General features: G+C 36.7%; 1 protein-coding gene across 2 annotated transcripts in view; it reads right to left on the bottom strand.

Annotated features, from left to right (window-relative positions):
- Positions 1-23,529, bottom strand: part of GREM2 (gremlin 2, DAN family BMP antagonist) — an 80,739-nt gene that overhangs the window by 10,916 nt on the left and 46,294 nt on the right. The window lies entirely within an intron of this gene.

Genomic DNA, 23,529 nt, shown 5'->3' with positions numbered 1-23,529 from the left:
TAGCCAAGGTTGTCATAAGTCAGGTGAGGTGAAGGCCGAAACACGGGATCGATGGAGGCAATCCTGGCTGGAGGACTTTCAGAGACACGCTGGGGTGGGAACGAGATTACAGAGGGAAAGGGGTAAAGATAATGTGTAATGAGTCATGTTTATTATGCTTTGAAATGTGCTGATAAACCATAATTCATCAAGCTTTCCAAATATTTGATTCACTCTGAGTGAGGTAAATGGAATAACTGGAGAGGATAGAAATTACTTTCCGAACCACAGCACGAGTAACCCAATAATATCACCCTGAAAGGCCAAACATGAGGCAAGTGCTGAGTGGATGTCTGGGCTTGACATTTCTATACTTTTTCTGAGATTTCCCTTGGTTTGAAAATCATTCATCTGCCAAAATACCTAACTTACTACTCCTCTACAAAGGAAAATGCCATCAGAGTAGAGACCACATCTGTTTTAATCACCACCATATATCTTTGCAGCTCAGCACAGGTCCTGGTCCAGCATAGATGACTAATCAATACTTATTGAATAAATGAATAAATAGCTAATATTTTAAAGAAATTACAAATGTTGTATTTGCTAGTATTCAAAGAGCCAGAGTACAACTGATATTTGAGAAGGGAAAAGCCTGGGAGGTAGAGATCATTCCTTTGCCTTTTATTTGGAAAATAAAGCAAATTTAAGTGTACCATTCATGCAGCAAATATTTACTGAGTGCACATGTGCCCATGATATGTTTGGTGTCCATTCTGCTTTTTATAACTCTCTGTTTACATCTTTCCTCGGATCAGCCTAATTATAAATAATGTAAATAAAAAAGACTTCTACAAAACTTTTGAAGTATTTGTAGGGAATGTTTCTTGTTAACATCAAACAAAACCAGTTATACCTTAAGCCAAGCTTATCAAAATTTTCTAGCATACTGTTTTCAAACATAAGCATGGCACATTTTTCTATAGAGCAAGTTCTATGAATAATATCTATTATTTGTATTTAAAAAATCAATACAGGACTCTTTTTCTTTAATAAGTGGTCTTTAAACTTCATTATAAATTAGACATACCTGGGCATGTGTTAAAAATGTAGATCCTAGGACTAAAAGCAGAAAATCTGATTTTAAGGTTTGGGCTAGAACCTGAGAAATAGCATTTTTAATAAGCACTTCCTAAACACAATCTAAATTATTTGTTTATAATATAATGATCTGGACTCTGGTCCACTGATGAGGGCAAACTTCATTAATTATATCCTCATTAATAAGGACCAGAGGCTAATCTTTTTTCTTTGAGCAAGTCCCTATGTTTAGAGTAGATGAGTTCAATGGTTTGTGACAGGAAGATGTGAGGGAGATTATTTTCAGGTAATGATGATGTGTGTTTCCACTTAGGATGCCTTCCTTCACAAGCCTATGTGTTGTGGCTTCTGCAGCTCCATGGAGAGCAATGTGGAGAGAAGACATCCCTGTATAGGGCCCGAGGAGAGAGTCTGAACCAGGTATCTGAACCAGGCACCTGGCCCACAGTGACAGGAGGTTCCTGCCCAGGAACCAGATCGTCCGATTCTCATGAGCTGCCTGCCCCTCTCTCCTTCCAGGTCATGGAGTTTGGGTCTCTTTCAGGCAACACAGATTGAGAGTTTACAAGGTCAAGAGGATCCATAGCAGGTATCTATTATGAAGAAAGGGGCCATATAAGGAATTGAAGATATTTAACACAAAGAAAATCATAGGTATTTGGCAAAGGCACTTGAGATGGAATAGTGGTAAAGTGTCGAAGGGGCATAGTTTCTGAGACTTGCAGTCAAATATTTGAAAGGCTGTCATGTGAAAGCCACAATGAAGCCCTTTCTGGGCTACTCCAGAGCAGGCTGGGGCCAGTGAGCCAGGGAGCCAGGGGAACCCCAATACGATTTTTTTAAATAACAGCTGTAGCTCTTTAAAAGTGAATGGTATTTAGAACATGTAAAAAATCCACAGAGACTGAGCACAGATTGGTGGCAGTCAGAGTCTGGGAGTCGGGGGAGGGACAGAGACCTGTTTCTTAATGGAGACAAGACTTCCTTTGGGCGCAATTAAGATGTTTTGGAACTACATTGAGCTGGTGGTTGCACAACTTTGTGAATGTACTAAATGCTATTGAATTGTACCCTTTAAAATGGATAGTTTTATGTTATGTGAATTTTTTCTCAATAAAAAAAGTAGAGGAATTAATATAAAACTTATTTATGACAAAATTCAATTTAACCATAAATCAATAAAAATCAAATATTGTTCTCAAAAACTAAAAAAACTGTGTGATTGATTCATAGCACATTAAGCCCTTTTCAGAGAAGAAAATATATAAATGAAGGTTTTGTGATTATTCTTCAAGCATGTAAAAGAGACATCTGCCTTGGGTGGAAAGTAGCACTATGTATGATCCAAGTTAACTTGCTTTTCTTTTTTAAAAATAACCCTTATATCTTTAAAATAATAATTTAGTTTTGGTTACAAAAATACTGCTTGCTATTTGTAGAAAATTCTGAGAATTCAGAAAACATTAAAGAGAAATAGAAGTAATTTACAGTGACCATATAATCTTCTAATACATATGTGTTAGGTCGTGTCCAGTTTTCAACTTTGTAAGTAATACTGATGTGAACATTATATGTCAAATACTTAGTAATAAGGAAAATTTTGACATCAAGTGGGCCAACAGATATACATTAATATAAAATATTTAGAAAGTGATTTTCCTAGATAACTTACTAACAGGCAAATAGAATAATTCTGGAAATTGTGACTGAAATTTCCTTCTATATTCCTATGATTAAGGCCCTTTCCCTCATCACAATTAATTGTTGATTAATATTGATCAGAGATTCTTGAAATGTGGCACCCTGACAAGCAGCATCAACATCACCTGGAAATTCATTAGAAATGCAAATTTTTCCTCCCACTTCCACTCCCAGATCTACTGAATCAGAAACTTTAGGGATTAGATGAGGGGCTTTAGGGCCCAGCAATCTGTAAGCCTTCTAGATGACTCTGAGTTTTTTCATACATGAGCTTTCTTGTTACATAACTTATGGGCAGAGTGTGTTAATGATATGTATTTTTAATAATTAAATGCAATTACTTTGCTCCTTGCTAATTGCAATGCATTTCTCACTTCTCTGACACATTGATTTAAAAAGCGATACATCTAAGATACTACTTGTTTTAATGTTTTAAGCAGTGTATACAAAGAAATGTCTTAAGAATCATTTCATATAAAGTTTTCATGTAAAATATATTCATAGTTCATTTTGTTGATAGAATTTATTGAAAATTTTTAAGTTACTGTTCAAAAAACTAAGGCTCTGATATTAGTAGAAGTTTAATATTCTTTATAATCCCAGCTACTCTGCCCGAACTCACCATTAAGATGCTCCACTGCAGCATTTTCACCTGGACATAAATTCATTCATTCTCAACAAATACTAGTTGTGAACTTCCCGTGTGCCAGGTACTGTTGTAGGCCACAAGAACCAGAGATATAGTAGATGTGGTCCTGCCCCTTAAGGAAGTTATATTCTAGTGAAGGTGCATAAATAATAAACTAACAAGTGGTGCAAAACAAAGATATTTTTAGATAGCAAGAAATGCTATGAAGAACATAAACCAGGATGACAGAAGAGAGAGTGACTTAGGCTAGGATGTCATTAGATTGAATGGGTAAGGAGGGCCTCCCTGAGGAAGGTATACAACCTGAGACCTGAATAACAAGAAGTTATACTGTGATTTCAGGGAAGAGGGAACAACCAGCATAGGAATGAACTGAGATGAGAACAAGTTGTCACGTTCTTAGAAGAGAAAGGCCCATGTGGCTAGAGCATAGTGAGCTAGAAGGACAGTGTCAGTGGAAAGAGTTGAGGTAGGTAGGGACCAGATCATGTATGACTTATGGACTGTGATGAAGTGACTTTATTGTGTTTAGTGAGAAGCCAGCACAGGGTTTAAAGCAGCAAAATACATGACCTAATTTTATGTATTAAAAACTTAGAATTCTTGAAGTACAAAGTAGGACTTGATAGATCTCATGAGGATGGAGAGAAACATCTAAGAAACAGCTCTGGGGCCCTCCAGCCTTACAAGGTCATGCAGTGAAGGAGGAACCAGCAAAGAAGACAAAAAAGGAACGGCCAAAGCTGATTAAGGTGAATGAAGAAGGCCTGGTGTCACATAAGTCAAGGGAAGCGGGTGTTTCAAGAAAGGAGTGATCAACGCTTTGGAATGCCACTGAGATGAAGTAGGTGATGAGGGAAAAAGGGCCCATGGATTTGGTAATATTTAGGCCACTGTCAACTTAACAAGAGCAATTTCAATGGAGATGTTTAACAAGGAAGCCACATTCAATAGTGATGAGGAGAGAACGGGAGGTGAGGAAGCAGAGACAGTAACTTCAGGCAACAGCTTTAAGAGATTGCTGTGCATGAGGACATAGAAAGGAGATGATAGCTGGAATAGGGAGGGGTGCACATTGTGAGGTTATGAAAGGATTGTGGATAATTTCAGTGCGAGGAATGTGTGTGCCATTAAGCTTCAATGAAACAACAACAAATGATTCCAGTGAATTGTATAAGTCCTCGACACCATCATATTCTCACAAGTCTGATCAATTGAATTTTAACTTTTTCTCTACTCGGTTTTGATGATTTATTAAAAGCTCTTTCCTAAAGAGACCCATTAGTCCAACTTCTTTTTGCCTCTCCCTCTCTATAACTTAAAATATTAATCTCTATTACTTCCCTCCCCCCCTTTAATGAGATCAAAATACATTAGAATTAGATAATATCTCAGAAGTGCTTTAAGTTTCTTGGAGGTACCCTATATCAGCAAGGCTTTTATTATTTTTCCTCATTTACTCATTTCCTTTCTCTCTCTGGGAGGGCACTTCTGAGATTATATGAGGTTGGAATTTATGAGTTAAACAACACAAATACTTAACAACACTAGTACTAGCACTTAAAGAAAAAAGGATAGGGGTCATTGCAAAATATTGTAAATTTTGGGACTAACAATTTTGTTTTGTGGGTTTTCTTCCTGAGGCTGTGTTCCAGAGAGGGAAATAAAGGGTAAAACTCATTAGTGCATCATTATCTTTTGTCTGAAGGAAACAATATGTGGTTTCTGGGCAGCCCACTTGGTGTTTGCATTGGTCCTGGATGTATTTCAAACCAACTATATTGTTTGAACAATTCCCCCTCTTAAACATGAAAAGAACCACCACTAAACCACAGAGTTGATGCTAAATTACTAGGTGATGACTCTTCTGGCTCCTAAAGGTTTCTAGATCTCAGCCACTGAAATCATGGATCTTTCTTCTAACAAGAAAGATCTAAGCTTCGATGGCAGACCTCCCATGCAGTGCCCCCTGCTCCAGCCCCAGTATCCTCCGTGAGCTTCTGAGAAGTTTGGTTTGGAAGCAAGGTCACTGAGTTCGCTCCAACTCTGACTCTTCAGAGCAAGATTTTAGAAACTGCAGTGTATTCCCAGGTCAAATCTGCAAATTCGCAATTATCAGCAACTGCATAATCAATTAATATGTTTGATAATGAAAATCTAGTCTGTTTTCTCTTTATCAAAATGAAGCATCAAATGCATATTGGTGATTTTATTATTATGTTATTCCTTAAGCTTACTTCCCCTCCTTGGGGATTTCATTAGACTTTTTTTTTTTTCTTGGAATAGTAATATCAGAAAAGCATCGGTGAGGAAAACTTAAAAATACATTTGGGGTCATCTGGGAAGAAAATACTTCATAGGGATTTCCACTAAGTATCGTACCATATACTCTGTCCCCACTACCTAATCCCCTAACTTTCAAAAACTCAAATCCTGTGTGACATCAATGAAAGGCATTTCAGAGAAGCCAGGATAGTAAAGGTAATACCTTACAAAGCAGCAGTTTTTGTCATCAATGTTATTTCTCTTTGCTTTCACGGTAAAAACAAAATTGCATAATTCCTGTAAATCATGCCCATTAAACTCCTTTCATATAAGTCATACCATTGGTTTTCACATATCTAAAGATGTCAAACTTTCTCAATTAATACAGGCTGTAATTGACCTGCTCGTGCTTTGCAAAGGAATATATATTCTTGGAAGAACAAGGGAACACAGAGATGCTGGTGCAGAAGCAAAAACTGTTTTGAAATATTAACATCTATTAAATTCTGTCATCAGTTGGAGAGGAATAATAAAGTCTCTTGCAAAAGGCAAAAATTAATAATTTCTTTGCTAAATGTACTTGCTTTTTTGGACGAAAATTCTGAACAGGAAGTATACCCTAAGTTTACACTATGTGGAGAAAAATATGTTCTCCCCTTTTTTCACTTTTTAATTATTTATTCTTCCTATGTCTGAAGAGCAGTGTTGACAATTGAACCCTACAAATTTCTGGATTTGTCATGTAGATGACTTCATAATAGCTAACTCCATTTGAAAATTTGTTTTGATCAAAGAATTATATCTCATTCAGAAACATCTACCTTGGAAAAAGAAACATCCCTCTTTGTGGCAACAAATTTCACAGTGATCCTGCCCCTAAATTTGTGCTTTTGGTCAAAAGAAGTTTTGGGTAAAAAATTCCATGCATGGCTTGGCACTATTGAGCACCACTACTTGGAAAACAAAAACTCTCAGAGTACAGATTGTCTTTCCGAAAGACAGCACATTTTTATTTCCCAAATTTATTTCTTGACAGAATGCCAGTTAATTCTAAAGACCAGTGTTCTTGTGAGTTTTCAGAGTGCAATAACTTGTTGTTGTTGATGGTGTGTTGCTTTTTAAGTTTCCTAATTTTTGGAAAGGAACAAACCTGATTGCCATCTTCAAGAGATAATAAGTCTTTGTGGAAGCCAAATGTTAGGAATTGATTCATTTTAATCATACTAAGCTAAAAGCTCATAACTATATGAAGGAATCTTGCAATAGTTTCTTTTAAAAAGCAGATATCTTTGGAAGTTGAAAAATCACCCCTTAATTTTTCCAAATGTATGTTTCACATCTTAGTTTAAGGAAAACCAATGGTTAGTGATGTATATAGAGCTATTTGCTCATGCACTAAATACTCTTGGATTGGGGTATAATTGTAATTGGTATTTTTTCTCTCCCTGCCCATAATAATGGTTCTTTGCTAGTCACTGTTTGGACTGATTCTTCTATAACAACTTTCCTCTAGCGTCTTCATTTTTTTCTCTCCTTTTCTCTCTTAGTGACTATCTTTATTTTCTCATGCTTATTATTTTCAATAAGAAGACTTAGCTTTTATGACCATCATTTTCCAAAAATAAAATTGCTTTATTCTAATTGGTAAACCAACTAAAGTTAATTATACGAAGTTTCTATATCTATTTTTGAACTCTAGATTAAGGTAAACTGGATATTAGCATATATGGTATTCATTTAACACTTATATTTTTAAAATTTGAAGCCATATTTGGATTGATAAGAGATTAAGATTCTTCCTCAATCTTTTTCTCATAGTCTCCTGAAATTAATTCTAGGTGTTTTTCTAGTATATTCTGGGAAATATTTTGAAAAAAAATTGTTTTGAGTGTATCCCAAGCTCATGTTCTCTCTCTCTCTGAGGGGAGAGGTGCAACTCATCACTATTTTTACATTTTCCTTAGATTTAATTTCCCTAATTTGTTCTTAAAGTCTCTGAGTGTGGGAATTATGTATCACAGTTGGGTTGGGCCCTAGTGATCCTCTTGTCTGTTCTCCTTCAAACACAAGTATCAAAGCTACAGAATATAGTAGGTCAAATATCTACCTGTGACAGCTGAATGAGACTCGGGCAGTGAGTAGTGTAGACTCTGCTTACAGATAAGCTGCTTTAAGGAACTGCTATAAATCAGATGATTCATGAGAGTGTTCTTTTTCCATCTAGATTATAAATTCATTGAGGGCAGGAATTACATTTTTTCATATATATTTTGTCTAATATTTTGTATTAGTGGACACGAAAGTCATTTTGGGGGCCAAGTTTAGCTCAGAACTATCGATCTGGTTCAGTATGTTATCCATCATATTTTTTGGAAAGCAGAAAAGGTAGAATAAAGTACCAAAATGAACTCAATATATTTTGTGTAAAATTTGTTTTTGATCCCATTAAATCTCATCTTTGAGTCCCCTATTCTATTCTAATTCTTCTGCTCTAAGTTACAAAGGCTTCATATTTTCCTGTTTTGCCTTGTGAGTGATGAAAAAGCTTATAAATGTTCATAAAAAAAGACATTTGTATGCTCTTGCCTGTAGTCTCTTATTTTTTATGTATTTTAAACACAAAACAGGAAAAGGCAGTAAGTATCCTCAAGGAAATATAAATGGTGGGATATGAGGTGTTAATGACATCCGTTAGATTATTATCTATACATAGTGGAGAGCTTTCCTCAAGTCCCTCATATCGTGCTTAAAATGGATAACTCTTTCTATGTGTGAGGACTCCAATATTTAATATATGTTGGTGTTTACATATGTGATGTATTCTTTTACAATGTGTATTTCTGAATATAAGTTTAAACCTAAAACAATCATTGAAATTTTTCAGAAAATTTTGAAAGAGGGAGAAAAAGATTGAGAAAGCAGTGAAATGAAAATAAAAGAGTAAATAGAAAGCACAGACCCTTAGAATGTCTTTGCCAGGGAAAGCCATGAATAAGACAGGCCAGAGTCCTGCCTCAATCACATCAAATTAGATTTCTGGCACATCAAGACTCTGTTGAACACTTTGCCTTGGTAAAGTGGCTTCGGAACAGTGATAATCAAGGTAGCGTTTAATAAATACAATTTTACCACCTTTCAGTCAAGATCTAGTGTCGACATGGAGCAGGAGCCACTAATAATAAAAATTTATAGATTTATGAAATGATTCTAGAGCAATCTTTAGAGGTCCTTAGACCTTTAAAGTCACCGTTGTCAGGAGTTCTAACTGAAAGGCACCCCTACACTATCAGTTACCTTTCATAGGAATGTTTGTCCTTGCTCCTGAGAAAACATTGACTTACACATTTGTAACTTCTAATAATTTAGATTTTAATTTTCTCTAGTGTTTGCTAAGACCAAAGCCTGTTTGGTCAGATACAGTATATTGCAACTTCTTTCTTTTACTTTACTCTGTTGTTTGGAGTACCTTTCCAGGAGAGAACACTCCATCTACACAGAAACAATCAATATATATGTCCTTGAGCTTTTCAAAAGATCAAGGAACAATAAGGAAAGAAATATAGTGAACGGTAAAATCAAAGATTTTTCTTTGCCCCCCCTAAAGACTTTTTTATTGAAAAGTCAACAATGACTCTTTAAAAAAGGAAACATGCTATCTATTTATTTTTGAATAGATACAGGTACACGATTCAACAATTACAAAATAAAATGCCTGTTCCTGAAAAGTGTCTACCCATCCCTGTCCCTCAGCCCAATAGGCATGTAATATCATCAGTTTCTGGTCATTATTCTAGAGCAGTTTTTCAACTTGGGCACTGTTAACATTTTAGACTTGCATAATTCTATATATACTGTAGGGGTGTTGTCATGCGTATTATAGGATATTTAGTAACATCCCTGGCTTCTACTCATTAGTTACCAGTAGCATACTTTCTCTCCCTATGCCCCTTCCCAGTTGGGACACCAAAAATGTTACCCAGACATTCTCAAATGTTCTTTGGGGAGAGATTTAACCATAAATCTAGAAAAACTCCATAACAGTACATAAAAAGAGTTCCTACTATTTTGAGGAGCTGCATCACAACTCATTAATTAAATGTATTGTAAGAATGTATTTAACCAGTAACTTATTAATAATCCTTTAGATTTTTTTTTCTATATTATTTGCCATTACATGCAGGGTGGCGATGAAAAATCTTACACGTGGGTCATTTCAATAAATGTAATTTCACCTTTATTATAAATTCTTAATATAAATTCTTAGGTCAAGGTTATGTATATTTGCAATTTTATAGGTATTTCTAAACAGCTCTCTTTAGAGGCCACATTAATCTATATTCTCAGTAACTGTATATTCTTACAAAATTTGGATTTTTGCTAATCTCATAGGTTAAAAATGGTGTCTCAGTGTTCTTTTAATTTTCATCACTACATTAAGAGAGACATTAAGAAGCATTTCATTTGCTTAAACCTATATCCTCATTTATGAAATGTCTGTTTATATCCATTACTCATTTTATTTGACTTTTAGGAGCTCTTTATGTAGTAAACCCTTTGTGATATGTGTTGCAATTATTTTTTATCCAGTTCATTGTCTTTTGATTTGTTTTTGAGACAGAACTGAAAGTTTGGAAAAAAGACTCAAGTACATATTTAGGAAGTATTATTGTGTCATTTTACATAAGTGAGGAATGATAGGTTATACAATAAATGGTGCTGGGACAATGAAAAGTCATCTGTAAAATATGGAGTTGAGTCCACAGCTCCTATGACACCAGTATAAAGTCTCCATGGAGCTAAGATTGAACTAAAAGGCAAGCATATCAGAAAAAGCACAGAAATATTTTTTAACAATCTAGGTGAAACAAAAACCTTCTCAAATATGACACAAAACAAAAAAGCCATACTAGGTTAAAATATGTTTCCTTTTTGATGACCTTTCTTTTCTACTCTTTTTTCTCATCATGGTTTTCTGAACTGGCTTCAAGATCAGAATAGACGTATCAGCAAGGCCTCAGCCCCTTCGGTACAAGCTTAAAGTCACCTTATGATAATGATATTGAAGCAGTGGGAGTTAACAGCCATAACACGAGCAACTCAGAGTCCTGGAGAGCCCACGGGTTTATGGATTAGGCAGGCCCGGTTCTTACCTAGTGTCACAGCTACTAAGAGACTCTATGACCTTGTGCGAGTCACATAACTGCTCTGGGTCTTAGTTTTCTCCACTTTCTCAGGAACCTCTGCTAAATTAGATATGATAAGGCACGTGAAACCCCTAATGGATGGAGGCTCTAAATCAGCGGTCCCCAACCTTTTTGGCACCAGGGATCAGTTTTGTGGAAGACAATTTTTCTATGGACTGGGTGGGGTGGGGGATGGTTTTGAGATGACTCAAGTGCATTATATTTATTATGCGCTTTATTTCTATTATTATTACATTATAATATATAATGAAATAATTATACAACTCACCATAATGCAGAATCAGTGGGAGCCCTGAGCTTGTTTTCCTGCAACTAGCCAGTCCCATTTAGGGGTGATGGGAGACAGTGACACCCAGGGTGTGTTTCTTATGTCCAGTCTACTCCAATCTCGTTTTGGTTGCTGTCACTGCAGAAAACTCTGCTTCACAAAGATAGAATGTTGGAAATGGAAGCAGACTTTTTAGTGCTTTTGTGGCAATCTCAGGATATTCTGCCTTGTCTTTAATCCAGAATTTATGGAGATTTAAAGTTGTCACAAACATACCTTTAAGATCATCATCATTTGCAACCTCAAACAGTTGATCTTCTTCTAGCACGGACAAAGTTGATTCACCTGGCTTTTTCACAAAGGGGTCACAGATCCATTCCTTCCCAGTACAGGGCTCTTTTGTGGTTGAGAGGTAATACTCTACTCTTTTCAAAGCTGACATAGGTGATCATGACTCCGCTGGGAGAAAGAAGCCTCTGGCTCTGTCTCCTTCAAAATCTCTGCTAATGTTTGAAATATGTCAAAAATCCCGATGTTCTCTCGTCACCCTCATACTTCCATTTTGGCTTTGAATGCAGCCACTTTATCTGACAACTTGAACACAGTTGTCATTCTCCCTTGAAATGACAGATTGAATTGGTTAAGCAGGTTGTAAGCAAGTTTTGCCACCCATTCTGTGTCACTGAAATATACTGCAAGTGGTGACTGTTTTTCTAAAAGAAATCTCTGGAGTGGCTCTTGTAACTCAAAAACTCTGGCCAGCGATCTACCTTTAGAAAGCCATGTCACTTCCATGTATAAGAGAACACGTGTGTGCTCTGTGTCCATCTCACAGAGTTGCGTGAACAGACGTGAGTTAAGGCATGTACTTTAATGTGGTTGATAATTTTAATCATATCCTGCAAAATGTTGTTAAATTCAGGTGACTTTTTTCAGCAAGCCAATATTTCTCTATGGACACAGTGTGTAGACCCACATTCAGAAGTGACCTCTTTGACCTGAGGAGTGAAACCAGAAAGTCATCCAGTCATGGCAGCCACTCCATATGTGCATATACCAACACAAAATGACCAGTTCAGTTTTCCTGATGGGTAATCATTCGAAGACTTGAATAGTTCTGCAGCTGTGTGCTGATTGGCAAGAAAAGTGCAAGTAACATATCCTCATGCATATCCCCTTGAAAAATATATCACACAAAAATAAACATCGTTGCCTTGTTGTCAACCACGGACTCATTAATCCTCTCTAACAATTGTGCCTCAATATCCTCTGCTAGCTCATCAATTCATCTAGTTATGGTGCTAGCTGAGAGAGGAACACGTGCCACCTGTGAACTGCAGCTTCTCCTAAAAGCTCATGACAAGTTCCTTCGCAGCAGGCAGGATCAACTCTTCACTCACTGTAAAGGGCTTTAGCAATGCAGTTTAGTCACTAAGAATGATGCTCTCAGTGCAGATACATTTGATGAAGTGGTGGCCTTCGATAATTGCTTCTGTCCTTCGTGTTCACGGTTTTTGTTTTTTTTTTTTTCTTTTGAAAAACTCCAGCGTCTTGTCTTTTAATGCAAGGTGCTTGGTCTCCATGTGGCGAAGCAGTTTTGAAGCTTTCATGGCTTCATTGGACAGCCGGTTTCCACATACTATGCAAAGCAGGCTTTGAGAATGTGAATCACCTGTTGCAATGAACCCGTAATTTAAGTAGGACTCTTGGTATTTTCTTTTAAACACAGTTTTTTTTTTTTTTTTTGGTCATCAGTCTTAGAGTCTTCCGTTGTCTCATCTTTGGGTCTTTCCCCTTTTCAAAGAAGCTCTCTAGTGATGTTAGTTTTTTTCTCATTTTGGCTAGGGTTAGCTTCTATGCTTACCAAAACTGTGACTGAGACAGGTAGGTGCACAGTGTGGGAAAGAGGCATTGTTCGAACAGAAGTGGTAAAAATAAAATAAAATAAAATAAAATAAATAAAATAATAAAATAAATAAAATAAAATAAAATAAAATAAATAAAATAAAATAATGGGCAGGCCCTGCGCAGACTAAAATAAGTGTCTGATTCTTACTGTACAACTGAAGTACATCAACTCACTTGTCACTATAAAACCTGCCACCAGATACAGCTTAACTGTCCTTTGCCACTCACCGATAGGGTTTCGATATGTGTCTGCAAGCAACTGATTTATTACAGTCTCTGTGCAGTCAGACCTCTCTGCTAATGTTAATCTATGTTTGCAGCTGCTCCCCAGCACTAGCATCACCGCCTCAGCTACACCTTGGATTGTCAGCCATTAGATTCTCATAAGGAGCACGCAACCTAGGTCCCTCGCATGCTCAGTTTACAACGGGCTTCGTCCTCCTCTGAAAATCTAATGGCTGATGATCTGAGGTGGAGCTGAGGCAGTGATGCTAGCGCTGGGGAGCAGCTGCAAATACAGATGAAGCTTTGCTCACTCACCCACTGCTCACCTCCTGCTGTGCTGCCTGGTTCCTAACAGGCCACCGACAGGTATCCATCCACATCCCGGGGTTAGAGACCCCTGCTTTAAATGTCTGGTACACACTCCCCTACTCTCCCTTCTCTCTGTAATGCTGGATTTTGTACAAACTTCTTATTTCCCATATCATCTCCAATTACATACTTATTGGGTGGGAAATATCATGATTTCTTACCTTAAGATTGCTTAGCTGGACCTTTGTGCTGAGATCAGGGATGGTGTTGCAGGTAAGACTATGGTTCCTTCCCTCTGGAGTCCTTCCTTTGGAGAGATGAACAGCAAGTCCCAAGTATGTTTCTTAATATTCTCCTGGCTCTCAGCCTGGGGCCATGAGGAACTTTTCTAGAATCAGGGGCCAGGGTGTGGGCTCTGCCTGAAGCCTTTAATCCTCCAGTACTCGTTTTCTATTGCTGTCATAGTAAATTACCACAAATTAAGTAGCTTAAATCAACACAAACTTATTACCTTACAGTTCTGTGGAAGTCTGACATGGGCCTCAATGGGCTGAAATCAAGGTGTCTTCAGGGCTGTGTTCCTTTCTAGAGGCTCTAGAACAGAATCCACTTCCGAACCTTTCTGCTTCTAAAGGCATCTCTCTGACCATTGTTTTGTACTCATCTCTCTCTGATCACAGCCAGGAAAGGTTCTCCTTTAAGGACTCATGTGTTTATATTGGGCCCACCTGAATTATGCAGGATACTCTCCTCATTTCAAGATCCTTAATCACCTCTGCAAAACCCCTTTTGCCATGAGGTGAGCATATTCACAAGTTCAGGGACTGGGATGCAGACATCCTTGGCAGGATATTATTCTGTCTGCCACACTCTAACAACAATTCCAGGATCCAGGTGGTAGGCAGAGCAAATCATCCTTGCGACTTTAGAAGTCATATTTTGTAATAGTGTCATCACAATAAAAACATGGGATGGGTGGTTTGACATGATTTTGTCAAAATTAAGGCCTTTCTTCTAACCAGCACATGAGTTTAATATCTTGTTTTTTCCAGAAATCAAAGCAACTCAATCTCCTCTCTCTGCCTTTATCACTAACCAGCAAGCATTTAAACCCGAGTTCTCCCTGGCTTGCTCAGTCAGCCAGGCAAGCAGTCCAAAGGGCCCAGACACAGCTGCTCAAGCAGTCACTGGCGCCATGGCTCGGACCTCGTTACTCAGGTTCTCCTCTAACTTGGCTCCCCTAAGATGCACTTTGATTTAGATACTCTATTACTGATATATCAGGCACTCTCTGGCCCCATCTGTTTTCGAGGCAATTCCAAATATCTGCCTTACATGGAAGCACCTTTAAGAGCATATGATGGACAGATGCACATTGTTCTTTCGCTGCTTCACAAAAACTTCTGAGCTTCAGTGAAAATCTCTCAGTATCGACACATAGCATAAAAAGGGATGCATATGTTGGCAGGTTAAAAATTGCATTTCTAAATTGATTTTCTGGGCATATGAAGAGATGGCCTAAGTGTACCAGCTGGAGAGAAACTTGAGCCCCTAGGATGGGGTCAGTTATCTTGTTACCTTTAACCCTATTGGCAGATGTTTCACCAGCTAAGCAATACTCACTAATAGCAATCCTCAAAGCCCAGGCCAGTGAGATGGAGAGATGGTTGAGAAGTCAAGGAAGGGAATCAGAAAGGGAGCTGGTGAACAGGAAACAGGTATTAAGTCCACTTTGGGGAGAGTGGACATCTTCAGTGTTACCCATTTGTATCCATGTCATGCTTGCTTAATCTTATTCCAAGTCCATTGGCATTTTCTTATACTTGTCTCAGTAGCTCAAATATGAAATGCCATTAATTTTTATTAAAGAAAAAGAAATTTACTCTTGATAGGTTTAACAAGATACACAGTTGTTTATCTTCAATCACTCTCCATTTGAAACCATTTATAGGTCTCACAGAGTCTTTAAGATAACACTGCATAAAGATAATTAGGGCAATTGCATATCATTAAAAAAGATTTAGTGTCTTTGCTTTTGGACCAAATTCTTAGGGTATACTCAGATTTTATAGAAAATGCCTTCTTTAGGACAATCAAAGAGAACAAGGGAGAAAATAAAATTATTTCATAATGTTGTATTTCCTGTTGACAGTAGAAAGTGTTTTAAATGTGTGTGTTGGTGGGTTTGTAAGAGCTGTTTAAAAGGAGAGAGAAAAGGGAGGAAAGTGTAATAGAGGAAGAAGAGAGAAAAGAATGCAGATCACTAAATCATCATTTAATGCCCATTGTACAACTGGACTAAAATTTTTATAATCTCTCATAATAAGTCACACAAATATTATCCCTACCTCACAGGTAAGCAAACTTATGCTTTAATTACTTGTCCAAGATCACAAGATCACACAGCCACTAAGATGAGGAGAAAAAAGTCAAATCCAAAAGTGTCTGAATTCTGTCTTTGCATATTTCACTATGCAATATGTAAAATTACCAAAATTACCCGTGGACTTTTTTTTGGTTTATTAGCACCAAAGGAATATGAAATTATAGAAAAAAAAAGTTAATGTAGAATTTCCCCAAAATAGTTTTCAGAGAGATACAGAAAATTTAGGTACAGATAGCACTTATAATAGCTAATTTGCAATGCTATATGTCTGGTATAGTGCTAACATCTTTACACAACATCCTCTCATTTTGTCCCTACAGGGACCTTCAGAAGTACAGTAAGCTTCTTATTCCTTTGTTATATTTGAGGAAACAGAGGCTCACGGAAGTTCAAACTCTATTCGAATATCTAAATTTCAAATTTTACTCAGAGGGATACGATCGCCTTTCAAATAATGAGATTTCTATTGCTCAATGATAGAACAGTAATTGATACTATAGAATTGTAAAAAGAAAGGGACTGAGTTTTGTTGACTTCATATCTGTATAACATTTTAATTCTTCAATGAAGTGTCTACATTTTTGTCTCTGTAAACTATATTTCTTGTTCGTTTGTTGCTTTCAGAGACTCATGGACACAGACAACAGTTCAGTAGTCACCAGAGGGAAGGGAGGGAGGGGAACAGATAGATAAGGATAAAGGGGGTCAAATATATGGTGATGGAAGGAGATTTAACTTTGGGTGGTGAACACACAAGGCAATATACATATAACGTATTGTTGAATCGTACACTTGAAACCTATATAATTTTATTAACTAATGTCACCCCAATAAAAAATAAATAATGAGATTTCTTATGGAATTTTGAAATTTCTGGGATTGAATTTTACTGTGTGATTTTAGTGAAGTAAGCCTTCAATAATATTTGTTAAATTAGTACATTCTAAACATTAAATGACTGGGATTCTCACTCTTTCCTTTATTCATCCAGTCCCTGATATTTCACAAACATTATTGACCACAAGGAGAAAGTTGTATCTGGATTGAAAAGGAAATATTTTAGGAATGGTATACATTGTTTTCTCAGGATAAATCTAAGAGCTATAAAATGACTACATCAAGTTAATTAAATAAATTAAGTAAGTAATTAGTGCTAAGCCCATTCTCAGTTCGTTCGGTCAATTGCTGAATCAAATCTGGGTTGAAAAAGTGTCTCAGTGACCCCCTGCATGCCTGTCCTCGATGTTTGGGCCCCTCAGTTCCAGCACCACCCAGGGCCTCAGCAAGGAAATGATAAAAAGCCTGTCTGCTTGAGTTTTATGTCTTTTTAGCCTTAGAACAACCCTTTATATCCAAGTCGAGCTTTGGCTTTAGCATCAGGCTTTGTCAAAACTGTCTAAAGGAGAATCATTTAATCTGAATTATTTCCTATCTCTGTCATCCACAACCCGGTGAAAGGGCTCTTGGGAGCAACTTTATTTGATGAATCCTTATGTTTAGCAGCCAAAGTTACGCTAAGGTGAAACAGGATCAAAATTGTTTGGATTCAGTTTCCTTTATTACCTGACCACTTTTGATAATGACATGAAACTTTAAGCTTTAGTTCAGTAGGTGTGCGAGTGTGTCAGGGAGAAATTTTTTCTGTAGGACTTTCTGGTGAGGTGGGGGAAGTCGACAGATGGGACAAGAAAGCACAAGGTAGATTACAAAGTTGTGTCCCAGCGATGTCGTAGTAATCTACCTTGTGCTTTCTTGGTTGACTCATTTGAACCTTTGGATAGACTTCTCTTTTTAAAAATTGCTTATGACTATGTTTTTTTTCTTGCAAAGTTTGTTAAGCTGGTAATTGAATATTTACATCAAAGAATTTAGAAAATGACAACAAAGTATGGAAATTCAGACCAGAATGAACATAGAAAAGTGACTGCTCATTTAACAAAATAGCAGATTTCTCCCATAATACTGTTCTCATGACCCTGGCTAAAGAACCATCTCATCATGAAATGACTTTCCAGCCGACTAACATATGTGGGCTTTTACTCTACAGCAAGCTAGTATAAATATCTACCTGACGTATCTCTTTTACAAACATGGTTAGTAAATGAACATATCAGATGAATAGAAAATACAACAGAAAAACAGAAATAACAGAAATCTGCACAAAACTCTGCTCATCGCTAAATTCCAGGATCATCAGAAAGTCCTACAAATATATATTTAATAATTTAGAAAAATGGTGGTGGAATGAGTTCTATGTCAGTTCTACAAATTCCCCTAAGCGGTCAGAGTAGGTGCTTCGGTGATGCATTTCCTAAGTGATGTCGGCGCATTATTAATCCCTCTTAGGCTCGTCTTTCACAGGTTCATTTGTGCACCCTCTGAGACACTGACACTATTGGGACAGCAAAAACAATCTAAACGTGAACGCAGAACCAGCCCTTACATTCGCTGCCCACGGACTTTGACAAAGTGGTCTTAGGGCGCAGATTATCCCTCAATGCTCATTTACGTTTCAATTCCAAGGTTCTCGTTTTAGACGATAATTGGCTACTTGACAACCTCATTGAACCCCAAGTTACTCAAGGAAAAGAGAGTAGCTCGATGTTTCCTAAAACATGAATTTCTGAATTCTAGTTCCATGGAATAATAGAGTTCTATGACCAAGTCAATTACAATAAGCAGGGTTAACATAATTGTAGAGCCTCCTTTTCTAGAAGACTTAAAGGTGACTAATGTGATATGTGAGTTTCTAAAAGGCAGTTATAGTATGGAAGATTTCCTAACTTCTCAGATAATGAAAACTTTGGAGAAGAGTACCTCACTGAACTGGTGTTACAAATGAAGGACATACTTTGGGACTTTCTAGACAAGATGATTTCTAAGACTCTTTCTTGCTCTAAATTCTCTGATAATCTTCTGTTAACATGAAAACCATAGTATTCTCCAGATACTTCCTACATACCTAGCCCTCAACATTCCTTTCTAAAATATATGCATCCTTTATGAATGTAAGGATCAAAAGGATCACATGTGGCTTCCATGAAAAAAAAGGTATCTTGAAATTGTAATGCATAAAAAAATACAATTCAAAGGGAATGTTACACACAGTTTTAAATAATATCACCACTAATGACTCTGATGTGGAGTAATGCCAAATGAGATCACTCTTTCAAAAAATGAAAAGATCATGCTATATAAGGCAATGCAGTAATAAGCTCTATGAAGAGCAGCTACTACCAAAAAGCCCAGAGATTCTTTCTACAGTAGTTATGTATAAAAGATTTCAAGTTGAATGCTGTTCTTTCTGTTGTATTTATCTTCAAATATAAACGACAAAAATTGAGCTTCACAGTTTGAGAGAATCATTCATTTTGTCTAGCAATTAGATGCCTGTGAACAAATGAACTAAATGGAAAAACACAATGCTTTCTAGAGCTAACTTTTGCTGTTTTAAAGAAATTTCAGAGCAAAACCAGACAATCTCATAAACTTTGAAATGAAGACAGATATCTAGGAGCCTGTGTTATTAAGGGCTTTATTTTATTCTATTAAGCCTTCAATCGGATTTGGTGACAAATAATTGGGATAATTGAACTTATTATCAAGAGGCTCATGAAATTAGGAAACTCCTTTAACCAAGAAAGACTCAGTTAGAAACTTCTTTTTGGATTCCCGTTAGAGGAAGAAATATTCTCACCAACATAGCAATTTTTTCCCTGTCTGGCATAAACTGATATTTTTCTTTCATGTTCTCTCAGCTGTCTCCACCTCTATTTATGGAGAGTATCTTTCTTTACCTTACCCTGCTGGAGTACCTCAAACAAATTGGTAATATAATTAAAAATTTGATTTTTCTGGAAGATAACTTAATGGGGAAAAGGCAATATAGCTTAAGCTAGACAAAATGGTGAAATTAAATATGATCAGAGCTGCATGCCAGCCTTGGGAAATGTGTCCGTCTCAACTCAGTGTTTACAGTCATAATTTTAATCAGATTTATATGTAATAGTATTTCATAATTTTCCACATCATTCTTTTTCCTTTCTTGGGAAAAGAAAAACCTCCCAAACAAAGGAAATAAAGACACAGAATAGTATAGTTAGTGTCTGGTTATGTGACAAGGCTACTTCACCAATTTGGCATTTTCTTTCTCCTTACATGGACTCAAGGGTCTCTAAGTGCTCTCAGTCTTCTTAAAATCTAAATAGTCATGTGGATTTCATCAATGCATGCAACTGGAAATAATAAGCATCAGTGGAGACTTTGGTTCTAGTCCTGGATCTTCACTATCTAACCTCTAGACAAGCTCTATGGTCTAAATCTTAATCTTTTTAGATCACTATTTCCCAATATATAAAAAGTGAGGGTTTTGAACTAAATGATCTTTATCATTTCTTCCATCCCTATACATTTATTAGGCTTGAACTTAATGGCAATTTTCCAAAAATAACCAGTTATACAATTGATATTCATTCTTAAAATAATTTTTAATTAAAAGACTAATCAATTAAAAAATACAATTTAAAGCAGTCTGCCAGCCACAAGGTAGTAAAAATAATAAGTGGCATTTACTGAGGGCCAATCTTATGTCAAGTACTGTTATAACCATATTATATAAGTTACATTAATTGATCCTTGCAAGAACCACCACAGGTAATCATTATCATCATCTTCATTCACATCCTTACCATTTTACAGTTAAGGAAGAAATGCTTAGAGAAGTTAAGTACCTATCTAAATATAGATAATTAGTGAATAGCCAGATAACTAGTAGAATTCAATTCTTTATCTTCCAAAGTCACACTCAGAACCAATGCAGTTTAAAGCCTCTAGCATTCTTCTTCGAAGTGTATGCTGGTTCCCTCATACTTTTCAAGTTGTTTAACTTTTCTGAACTTTATTCGTATTCCTTCATTTATACACTCATTCAACCAGCAATAATTAAGTGCAATGATTGGTAGGTACAATGATTGATATTACATTACAGAGGTGACTATGACATAGAGCCTACCAGAAAGAACTCACCGTTTTATTAAGGACTTGGGCAAGAAGGGTAGTACTTACAATACAATAAACTAAGCATTAAAAGATATATGAGACATGATGCATGGAGAAAGGAAACCTGGAAGTAGAGATCAGAGAAATAAAAGTCAGTTCCTCAGAGAACAATCAGAAATATCTGATTTGGTACTTTGAGAACCAGTGGAAATGAGCTAGTTGAAAAGGCTGAGAAAGGGAAAGACATTCCAAAGAGAACAGTTGAGATCAGTGGTTTGTGAAGGTTTTGCATTTCATGAGAACATAATAGGTCTCCATAAGTGAAGGACAAGGTGCATGACAAATACTGGGAGATGAATCTGGAAAACTCTGTAATTGGGAAGACCTTGGTATATTATACTAAAGATATGGAATTCTATCCTGAAAACATGAGAGAGTCCCTTTAGAATTTTAAACACAACATACTTATGTAATAGGAAAGTCCCTTTAGAAGCAATGAGAAGGTGCAACTAAGGCAGGGAGTGTAGGTGGCCCTCTTCTAGGCCAAAGAAATTGGAACCTATTGTAATATATGCAGCCCCATGTTTGACCCTCTAAAGTTAAATGAAGAATCAACTATTGAGAGATAGAGAAGCAAGTGGATCTGAGAGATGTTTGGGGGGTAGATGGGCAGACAGAAGAAATTTTGGTGGTTGAACAGATATTGGAGATGAGAGAGAAGGAGATAGCATTAGCTCTGCCTCCAGAGTTTCTGTCTTGGATGACAAGGTGGATGGTAACTGCCTCTGTTCTTAAGAATCTAGTCTATAGAAGGAGGAAAGATATTTGAAAATGCTCGGTTCAGTCTAGAGCATGTCATTCTTGAGTTGACCAAGAAGTTTCATTCAGATAAATAAATGTACTACTTTATGCCAAATAAGACGTGGTGCTACCCTTGGGTGGCATATATTTTTTGGGAAGACAGATTTGTAAACAGATAACTTGCATTAGGTGGAAAATGCACCAAAATAGTTATGCACAGGTTAGTCCAAAAACTACGAGAAGCTGCAATTAGCTCAACTTTGAACTACTGAGTGCGGGAAGCAGGGGCAATGTGAGCAGGATGTTTGAGAATGTAGAGATGTGGGAAACTCAGGAAGAGTAGAGTGAGGCATCTCAGGCAAGGGGACAGCATGAGTAAAGAGGTGGTGTATGAGGAGAATAAAGCAATCAGTCTTCACTGAAATGAAAAAGAGAAGGCAGAGACTGGGTCATGGAGAAAGCCACATATGCTTTGCTCAAGAGCTTCAGTTGTATGTAAATTATGAGCTTGGGTTGTATGTAAATTATGTATGTAAATTATGGACTGGTTTTGTTCTGAGAACTGAGAAAAGCACCTTTGCAGTTAAGAGAGCAGCAGCAGTTTGAAAGATGAACTGGAATGAGGAAAATTAAAATTAAGAACAGTTAGAAACCCATGGCAAATGAAAATGAAAGCCTGAACAGGGCATTAGCATATGGGTGGAAAGAAAATGTTTAGAAAGGCAGAACCTTTGTGTATGAGAAACTTGGTGAAACCAGATATGCAGCTATCAACTGAGAAAGAGAATGCAGCAGGACCAGTGGGTCTTGAGATGAAGAGAACAATGACACATCTGCTTCTCTAGTTATCTTTGAGGTAATCTCTATCAGAGTAGAGATTTCCTGTAGCTATGATATGAATCTGAACCCTAGAAGAGAGGGCCAGGCTGAAGATAACAGATTTTAGAGTCCATGACTACAGGCATTAGTTAAAAATAATTACAACAGCAATACTATTAATAAAACTATAGTTTTAAGCACTTATGATGTGTAGGCATTAAGTAATGTATATTTACATTAATGCATACATTTTCTCCATTAGTACCTCTATAACTATCTGGATATGAACATTTTCCTTTATCTAGATGATAACTAATAGATTATGTGATTTTTCCTGGGTTATGTCGTTAGTAAAAGTAAGTTTAAGAGCTGAGATTCAAACTCAGGTTTGTCTAAGTCTTTAAAACCAGTTTTCTGTTCGTTTGCTTTTGTTTTTTAACCACAATATTTCTTTGAGTTTATCAAGAAGATTATAAAAAGGAGAGATTACATAAAAAAATAAAAAAAACAAAGGGCCACGAATGACAGCCTTGGGACATCAATGTTTAAAGGACAAATATGAAAAAAAAAGCGCATTTGTACAGGAAATTTAGGATAAAAAGAAAGCAAAGCTCAGCCAAGGCTTTCATGGAAATCAAGAGAAAGAAAATATCAAGAAGTACAGAGTGATCTACAGTTTCAGCTGTGGCCAGGAGGAATAAGATTAAGTACTCAAGTGAGTTCTCTGAATTTAGATATGAGTGATCTTTGTTAAAGCAATTTCACCGTGGCAGGTGTCACAGCAGCCTAAATTGCAAGAGGCTAAAGGTTGAAAAACATGTGAGAAACTGGCAACATAGTACAGGATATTCTTACAGGAAATTTGATTAAGAAGGGAAAACAAAAAGTCAGACCTCAGTTAGGGTGATTAAAATGA

Source organism: Pteropus vampyrus, unplaced genomic scaffold (assembly GCF_000151845.1).
Source record: "Pteropus vampyrus isolate Shadow unplaced genomic scaffold, Pvam_2.0 Scaffold383, whole genome shotgun sequence".
Classification (NCBI taxonomy): Eukaryota; Metazoa; Chordata; class Mammalia; order Chiroptera; family Pteropodidae; genus Pteropus; species Pteropus vampyrus.
This window is presented reverse-complemented; position numbering and strand designations above follow the sequence as displayed.